This window comes from Lytechinus pictus, chromosome 15, assembly GCF_037042905.1.
Source record: "Lytechinus pictus isolate F3 Inbred chromosome 15, Lp3.0, whole genome shotgun sequence".
In the NCBI taxonomy this organism is placed as follows: domain Eukaryota; kingdom Metazoa; phylum Echinodermata; class Echinoidea; order Temnopleuroida; family Toxopneustidae; genus Lytechinus; species Lytechinus pictus.
Genome location: NC_087259.1, coordinates 10,331,552 through 10,339,879, shown reverse-complemented (window position 1 = coordinate 10,339,879; position 8,328 = coordinate 10,331,552). Strand labels below are relative to the sequence as shown.

Here is an 8,328-nt window from a genome sequence, read left to right as displayed (position 1 = left end):
TACTCAAATTATATGTTTCTTTGCGTTATTGTTAAAACGTTTTGTTATGGCATGATCACTTTGAAAGTATTGATAGATAAAGTATGAAAAATGCTAATGTATTCAGATACAAGTCCATGCATAAGCAATATTTACAAATTGAACAGTAGTAAAAGAGTGTGGTGACGTTTTGAATGAGCGAAACGGAAAGGCTTAGGGGCGTTTCCAAGACGAAAGGTGCATCAGGGGTGTGTCGAGGACCTAGTTGATCTTTTTTTTTCTGGTGACATTTTCTCTCCTGCGTCAGAACAATCCCAAGCGAGTTCAAGTACTCCAAGATGTTGAATGACCGTGAGATGTAATTAATGAATAGAAGTCTTATATTTTTTTATTAATGAATCACGTTTTATTTGCTGTAACTTGTTATTCGTACAGACCAATTGATGTTTATAATTATCTCTGTATGGATTCACCGGGTTTCTGTTTTGTAATTAACCTCACATGATTGGAATTGAGAAGCCATTGATTTTTTATGGCTTTTTAGAGGACAAGTCCACCCCAACAAAAAGTTGGCTTGCATATAACACTGAAAATTTCTACAAAATCGGATGTATAATAGTTGTTTGCACATCCGGGTCAGTATGCAAATGAGGAGACTGATGACGTCACCCACTCACTAATTCTTTTGTATTCCATTATATGAAATATTAAATACTTCAATTTCTTCCTCATTGTCATGTGAAGAAAATATTTATTCTTCCCTGAACATGTGGATTACCATTGTCTTAACATTATGTGGTTCAGTTAAGATGGTCATTATTGCCAAGTATGTCAGTCTGTAAAAAAATGAAATATTGTATCATTTAAACAATAAAAAAACAAAACAAAAGAAAGAGTGAATTGGGGACATCATCGACTCTCTCATTTGCATATCACTGAGTTTTGCATATACATGTTTTGCAAGAAATAGGCAAAACTTTAAAATGTCCTAAAGCCACGGTCACACCAACCGAATTTTGTTGGTACGTTCCTTGAACGTTAGGGAGAGGGGGTCGAATTTCGACAACGCTTGTCACCGCGCACAAAATGGGGGAAAATCGAAGTCCCGGGCGTTGCCTTAGCGGGGCACCGCTGAAGCCGGCGTTGCTTTGGCGTTGTTTTAACGGTAGCGAGTGTTGGTTTAGCGATGACACCTCCATACCAACGCCAAACCAAAGTTGATCACCGCAATGGATCGCTGATTCAACGTCAGACACCGTTCCAGCAATCCCGTGTCCGCTCGTAAAACGCTTACAACCGCCCTAACGAAGTTTGTGCAACGTTAATCCCCGCGGTGGTCCAGCGGTCAAGATTTCTGCGTTGGCATGGTTGGCCTAGCGGACCTAAACGTCCACGAACTTGCATCTAGCGGTGCCAAACTTTGACTGAGCGTTGTTGGAGCGGTGGTGAATTTTGCCGGAGCGGAATTTTGTGCAGGAATTTTGTGCAGCTCAAAACTTTCGGAGCGGTAGGAGGGACCATCAGCGGTTGCCGAGTTTATACGGCGTTGCCTTAACGATGGCCAACTTCTTTTAAACGGTGGTGAACGGTAACAAGCGGTGATGATTTTTTTTCCACCGCTCCAGCAAAGTTCTAGCGATGTGACCACTACTTTCTTATTTTACATCCGATTTTGATGAAATTTTCAGTGTTGTGCTTGTTTGATTTTTCCCTATCTATTTAAATACACGTTTTTTCTGGGGTGGACTTGGCCTTTGGGCTTGGATAACTGGTCAATTTATCGAGAATCATCTATATCATCCGATCTTACAGAAGTGTAGCAGCCGAGTTTTTTTTTTCATCAGCCGAATCTTTGTGAAAATGTCACATATTCATATCCTAGATATCTAGCGCCCTCTCTAGGTTACACTTGTTATTGTTTAAAAGGCCCTTTGACCACTTTTTAAATGAATTTAGTGATAGGATATTAAAAATGACAAAGATGGTAGCCCGAAATTTCATTTTTACCCCCCCCCCCCAAAAAAAAGTATATATTTTATTTCTTTATTTCGTTTGGTTACCTAATGAAACTATATTTTCATTCATAATTGTTAAGTCTTCCTCATAACTGTTAATCGAATATACACTCTAATATTATCTAGTCATAAATTCGAATGGTGTTAGGCGTATTTTGGGGATGTGTATACTGAAGCTAAAGGCAGGCTGTGACCATCTTTGTACATGGATTCGGATTTCCTAAACATAGATTTCGGGCACTTTTCACAAATGATATATATAATAGTCACAGATAGCGCTTATGTTTCTAAGCTCTTTAATTACTATTACCCCGGATCCTGGCATACCCTAACACAAAGTATGCAATTTCTCCACCTCACTGGAAGCATTCCAGCAGAAATTCCAAGATATTCGCATCCTACCGGGTACCCAACACTGGGTGGAGAGTGGCAAAGTGTGGATTGACACCTTAATCATGTATATTACAGGGATATAGAGTCAGAACCGCTACACTACGACGCTATCGTTCGTCTTATCCAAGAGGACTCGCCACTCTGCTCGTATATAGGCTGATGCACATATGATAATCCTGTAACATTTCCCGGGGGGGGGGGGCAGTCAAATGTATTCCTGTACACATGCGTGACCAAATTATTTCCAAACACCCCCTAAACGAGTTTTTTTTCTCTGTGTGCAAAATAACCCGCTAAACAAGTTTTTCGCGGGCTTCATTTACACATTTTGGCCCCTAAACAAGTTGTCGCCAGAATATGACCCCAAAATAAAAAAGCTTTGGAAAAAAAAACACACCCCAAATTCGTTTGACCCTGCGATTGACCATTAACCACCTTTTTTGTTATTAATACCCTTAACGAGTGCACGTGCAGCCCGCGTCCAAAACTGAAGAAACACCCCAATAAACGCGTTTTTATTTTATTGGTCACGTATGTGTAAAGCAATGTATTTGACTGACCCCCCCCCCCGGGTAACATTCATGTTATGCCTAGCATGCCTAGTTCGTCTATTCGAGGGAGCGAAAAGAGTGAGAGCACGAAATCAATCTACTTTATCAGGAGAACATTCTTTTATAGCATTTCGCGACCACATCTCACTATTTCGAGAATCCCCGTAGATCGCCACCTGGACCTGAGCATTATTCCAAATTCACCTTTGCGTTGGGTGCAAATATATATTTTTTAACATCCCTGTTACAGTCACATAACGAAAGGAGAGTCGGAGAATTAAATGTAAAATGTGAGGATGTGTACCTATTTTTAGCCCATCTTTTAATCATGAAACTGGGGGAAGTAGGCCTACATTCACTGTTCGACATTCAATCTATTTTAGATTTAGGAAAAATTATCAACAATGTGTAAAAAGAGGGCGGAGATGGAAAATGGAGAGATTTTTACAACAATGCAAGGGTTCATTAAACAACCTCATTTTGTGAGCGGGCTGAATGAGTCCATTATAGTGGTGTAGGAACCGCAAACAAATTGTGTTTTCCCGCGTATGTCCAAGTTCACTGCAAGGTAAGCTTGAGCGCAGAGCGACATTGACTTGTGTCGTGTCTGCGTGCGCACGCATCTATTACTGCAGCTTGCTAGCAGAAGACAGACAGCACAGTGCAGTAGCTCGCTCCGATCCCACCGTACGTAATGTGTGCAGACATTACACACTGCATGTAAACAAACGGTATAATATGCATTGCCACATTTACTTGTGTTATTCGAAGTGAGACGCAAGTGAGAAACCCGGACTGCTCCGTGCGTGTAATGTACGTACGTGGAAACAATAATTTCTCAGTCACTCAGCTTTTAGAATACTGGATATTTTGCGTTTGTGTTAATCTACAGTTAAAAGTGATTGTTTCATAACCGTCTGGTATTGTAATTACAAGACTGTGAGCAGTACTTCTGGAATTCGAGGATCTGCAGGTATACTGTGAACGATTGACTGTGGGGCCTACGTCCTGTACCAGCACGTCGACTCATCTCGACCCCAGGAGCTCTGGCTGAGGTGAACGGAATATCTCTGTAGTAAGTCCCGCTAGACCGTGAGGATATCCACACTTCGCTGCATTGATTAAACTTCTGTTAAACCTTCCCGTCCTTTCAGCTCTGGGTTTATCTTCCCGTTACTGATGTTTCGGAGAGGCATACTGTAGATTCAAAGGTTTCTCGTTCATGAGAGGGTTTCAATGTTTCATTTCTACGGCTTCTGATGCTGATATTCTCCCATTTGCATTTTGGAAAAGAAGCCCCTCAGCCCGTCAATCATCGGATAAGATCCTTCACTTCACCAATATTAGGGAGGGAGTCTCGGTGTGAGCCACCATTCTTGAAGTCGCCTTCGGTCCATGTACGCTCTTCTCCTGCATCTCTCTACGCAATAATTGACTTTTTTTTTCAACCTTATTCACGAAATCATCTCCACATTGGATCAAAACTCCAAACTAATTTTTCATTTTCATGACATGCTTACCCTGCCGTTGGCTGCGTTTGAGGCGAGTCTTATCAGAAATGATTGAATGAAACGCTGATTAATCCCATCACAGTGTCTTCTACTCATGTAACGCAGAGTTATTTCAAGCCAAGGAATCACAGAGGCGTAGAGCCAGCTTGAATTCATCGGCAGTGTTTCGCTAATGAACCCCCTGTGTCGTCTAATATCAGCAAATGAAACTAACTTAATGAGTTTTTTGTTTACATTGTGTTTCCCGCTTCATTCAGTTATTCAATCTAATTCGACGCAGGTTAATTACCACCACTGATTTCCCCCTTCGGTTTTTTTTTCATTTCCATGGCCCCTTTAACCCTCCTTTGACTTTAATCAACTCAACTCAATTGCGGTGTATGTCATTAGCGCGAGTTCGGAAAATTGGTAAACACTCTGCTTCAATTTGTGGTGGAGCGCAAAGAGAGGGGTCTATTTTCTCTGCCTATTGTAAGGACCGACAAAGGTTTGGTTACGGAGCCCGGGTTTAATTCATTACGGGTCCATTCAATCCAGCGAAGAGTAGATAAAGTATCGGTGCATTTCATCGGTCTGCCTACCCCCGGATTCTTCATTAGATGTTAGAAGCTGGGATCATCTCCGACATAAAAATACATTCATCAGAAGCATCTCCAGCTCCGTCTTCTTCGTCATCTTCGAATTTTGCCAGACTGAGGAGCTACCACGGTGACTGCCTGCTTTGGCACTGTGTAGTATTTCGTATAGCATCTTTCATACCAAGGGAACAGTGTTACATTTTCCACTCTTCATAAATCTCATTTTATTCTTTTTTTCAAAGGAGCTGAGATATTATATTTCATGTGAGTTATATATTTACTCTCCTCTTGATGCCTATTTTTTATTACTGTGATTCATAATCCAGCACCTTGCCGGGAATTTCATTTCAAGATCTCAAGATTTTTTTTTTCGGAGTGGTTCAGGAGGAAGGCAACATAATTGCGAAATAACTGTCAACCCTCAGCACCGAGGAAGTTGATCGAACAAACGAGTTGCGGACGACGTGAATAGATTATTATATCGAGTTTTGATAATAGGCATTGTGCACCTGTGCATACATCGAACCAACCCTCGCTTATAACCCTTCGATGAGCCCGCCATCTACAAACATGTCTCACACACAGGATCGGAGCCAAATCGTAGACAAAGGTAGGTGGATCCCCCTGATACTTATCTAAGGTTACTCCTAATTGATTTTTATAATTTCAAGTGCTCTCGGTAATGGATTTTCGTCCTTCTCTCAATGGAGCGCAATCGTATTAAGCCCTTACCCAGATTATCTTCCCCACACTTTTAAAAATTTGCTTTCACTCCCTTTTACTCCATTTTCGCAGCTCTCCTGTGTTTGAGGAAGAGAAGGTATTGATCAGATAAAGCAGCCCACACTGGTCGTTTTAAAAGGTTTCGCACTTGATGAATTAGTTGATGGAAGGTTCGTTGAAATCACACTCGCGGCTTCTAATCAGCCATTTATCTAAGGAAAAGCACTTTACTCTAAACATGGCCAACTCGGCACCTGCCTTAGGAAAGAGATGGCAGTATCGACATCGTTCAGAGTCCCCCACCAACCAGGGGACAAAATCTCCCGCAATATTCCAAGATAGATTTGTTTTCATGAGGCCCTCTCCTCCGTGTCCTCGTGGTCCCTTTCTTTCGGGTATTGTTACTCATTCAAATCCGATACTTTCTGAATGGTGAATGTATGAATATTAGCCCGAGGTAATCAGTTTCATGTTCCACTTATGCACTCTTATATCGCGCGAGCGATGCATTAAAAATTTTGGCGATGCTTTCAAAAAACCCTTTGCAATTTTTATTTATGGAACATTTTCTTTCATGTCATATAATTGCATGACCATTGATATCTTTGGTTGGATCACATTGATATGAATCTACCAGTACAATGTCAGTAACTACTTTCTAGTTCTGTAGTAAAGATTCAAGTAGATGATTTGAATCAACACAGTTCGTTCAAATATCTGACCTCTGATCTCGAATAATCATGATACTCTTTACAGCTATAAAAATATTTGTACGTATTAAATCGGAGGGGGTACAACTGAACGATTATGATCTTGATAACAATTACATCAGGGATGGCATTAATAAGGCGAAACGATAAATATATATTTTACAATATGAATCATAAGAATATACAGCCTGGTTTGGGAATGTAGTGCTCTTTGTATACATACATTGTATACCGGCATGCTTTTCCGGGCGGCATTCCCCATTTGTAGGGGCAACATTGAAGTTAGAAAGTGCACTTAAGATATGCTCTCTGCATATTAATAACCTCCCATCCGTGCACTTTAGGTAGATCAAATTTGTTATGCTGAATACAGTGATAACAGCCACCGAAACACTCTGCAAATTTCATGTAAAATGTATCTACATGTTCATGTTTAATATATCATCTAAATTTTGTCCGTGTATGGATTAATTTGTGACGTCAGTTCGTCTATGTTTTCACCCATAATCCCGATTATGTTTTTAATGTAGTGTAATTAGGCTGTTGCGCGAATGCATATGGGAAATAAGCATGATTGTATGTAGGCAATGCAAATCACTTTCTGCAAGGCCTCATGCAGCGCATGTCGTATAGACAGGATTCATTAATATGATATATCACAACATGATTATACATGTTTAACTACATTATTACTATTAGTGATCAACGTGATCAGCGGTAATCATGGTATTAAACAGCTTAAGGCAGATATGAATTTCCTGTTTTTTGCATATTGTTTGTAAATAACTTATTCGAATCACTAATTCGATGTTTACTATACATTCAACGATGACAAGAAGCATGCATGAAGTTGGCAGAATTGAGGTACTGACAGTACATGAAATGCAAAGGATGGGGGTTTATATTTTATATAAAGAGAAATTGGTCGAGTGAACACCAAAATTGAATGAAAAAAACACACGAAACACCCGCTTAAGTGTCTGATTAAAGTTAATATGATAGTTACAGATAGAAATGATATTTTATGCGATGTCACTGGACGATTAATAGCACCGTGGTGTAAGTGAGTGGTTAATTAATTACTTTCAGATATCGTACCAGCGCGGCATTTAGCAATACAAAATGATAAGTGCGCCAAAGAAAAGTGTGTAGACGGAGGAGATTATTGGCAAATATAACGAGATATCGTTGCAATAGAATTGCGTTTGATGTTTTATGATGTTTGTAAATCGAAACGAGTTATGCGGGGTAATAATTCTGAGGAAAATAATAATGGCGTTGCGAATGCGATGATAACAGAATGAAATGTTAACTTGTGATTATTGTAGAAAGAGCGTCAATTTGTAATACCAAATTATACACATACAACAGCAAACAGTTATTTGTTATTACTTTATCAAATATTAAGTTATACCTTCTAATGTGGTTGATAAGAATGGAATCGAGGTGTAATATTCACCTAGTAGAATTTGGCATACAAACATGCTAGTTACACACTCGCATCTTTGTTACAAAGAAAAAAAAACAAATTAAAAAAGCCATTTGTTAGAGATTTACTGTTGGAAACGATTAGTATGGAAATTAAATTTTGCTCTTTTGCCATCAATTTCAATCTGGCATTGTTATTGCAATGGACCCTGTTTCCATCTGTGAGATCAAGATAATTTCCATAGTAATTGAAGTTTTACATTTAACATAAACTAAACATTCAAATTGTATTTCCCGCTCATTGCCAGTCAGATCCGGGGAAAATCGACTGATATTAAGTGAATGTTGGAGAAGTTAAGCGGGATATCTCCTTTCCCCCCTCAGCATTCTTTTGAATAATGTCATGAATATGCCTCCTCGAATCTCCCGATATTCGTGGA

The 8,328-nt window shown here is 39.6% G+C and overlaps 1 long non-coding RNA gene across 1 annotated transcript; it reads left to right on the top strand.

The window, feature by feature from the left end:
* The first annotated feature begins 3,563 nt into the window (after window positions 1-3,563).
* Window positions 3,564-7,365, top strand: LOC129277734 (uncharacterized). Its single transcript, XR_008586190.2, has 2 exons — window positions 3,564-5,637; window positions 5,823-7,365. It is a non-coding gene; the product is annotated as an uncharacterized LOC129277734 (long non-coding RNA).
* Window positions 7,366-8,328: the final 963 nt, after the last annotated feature.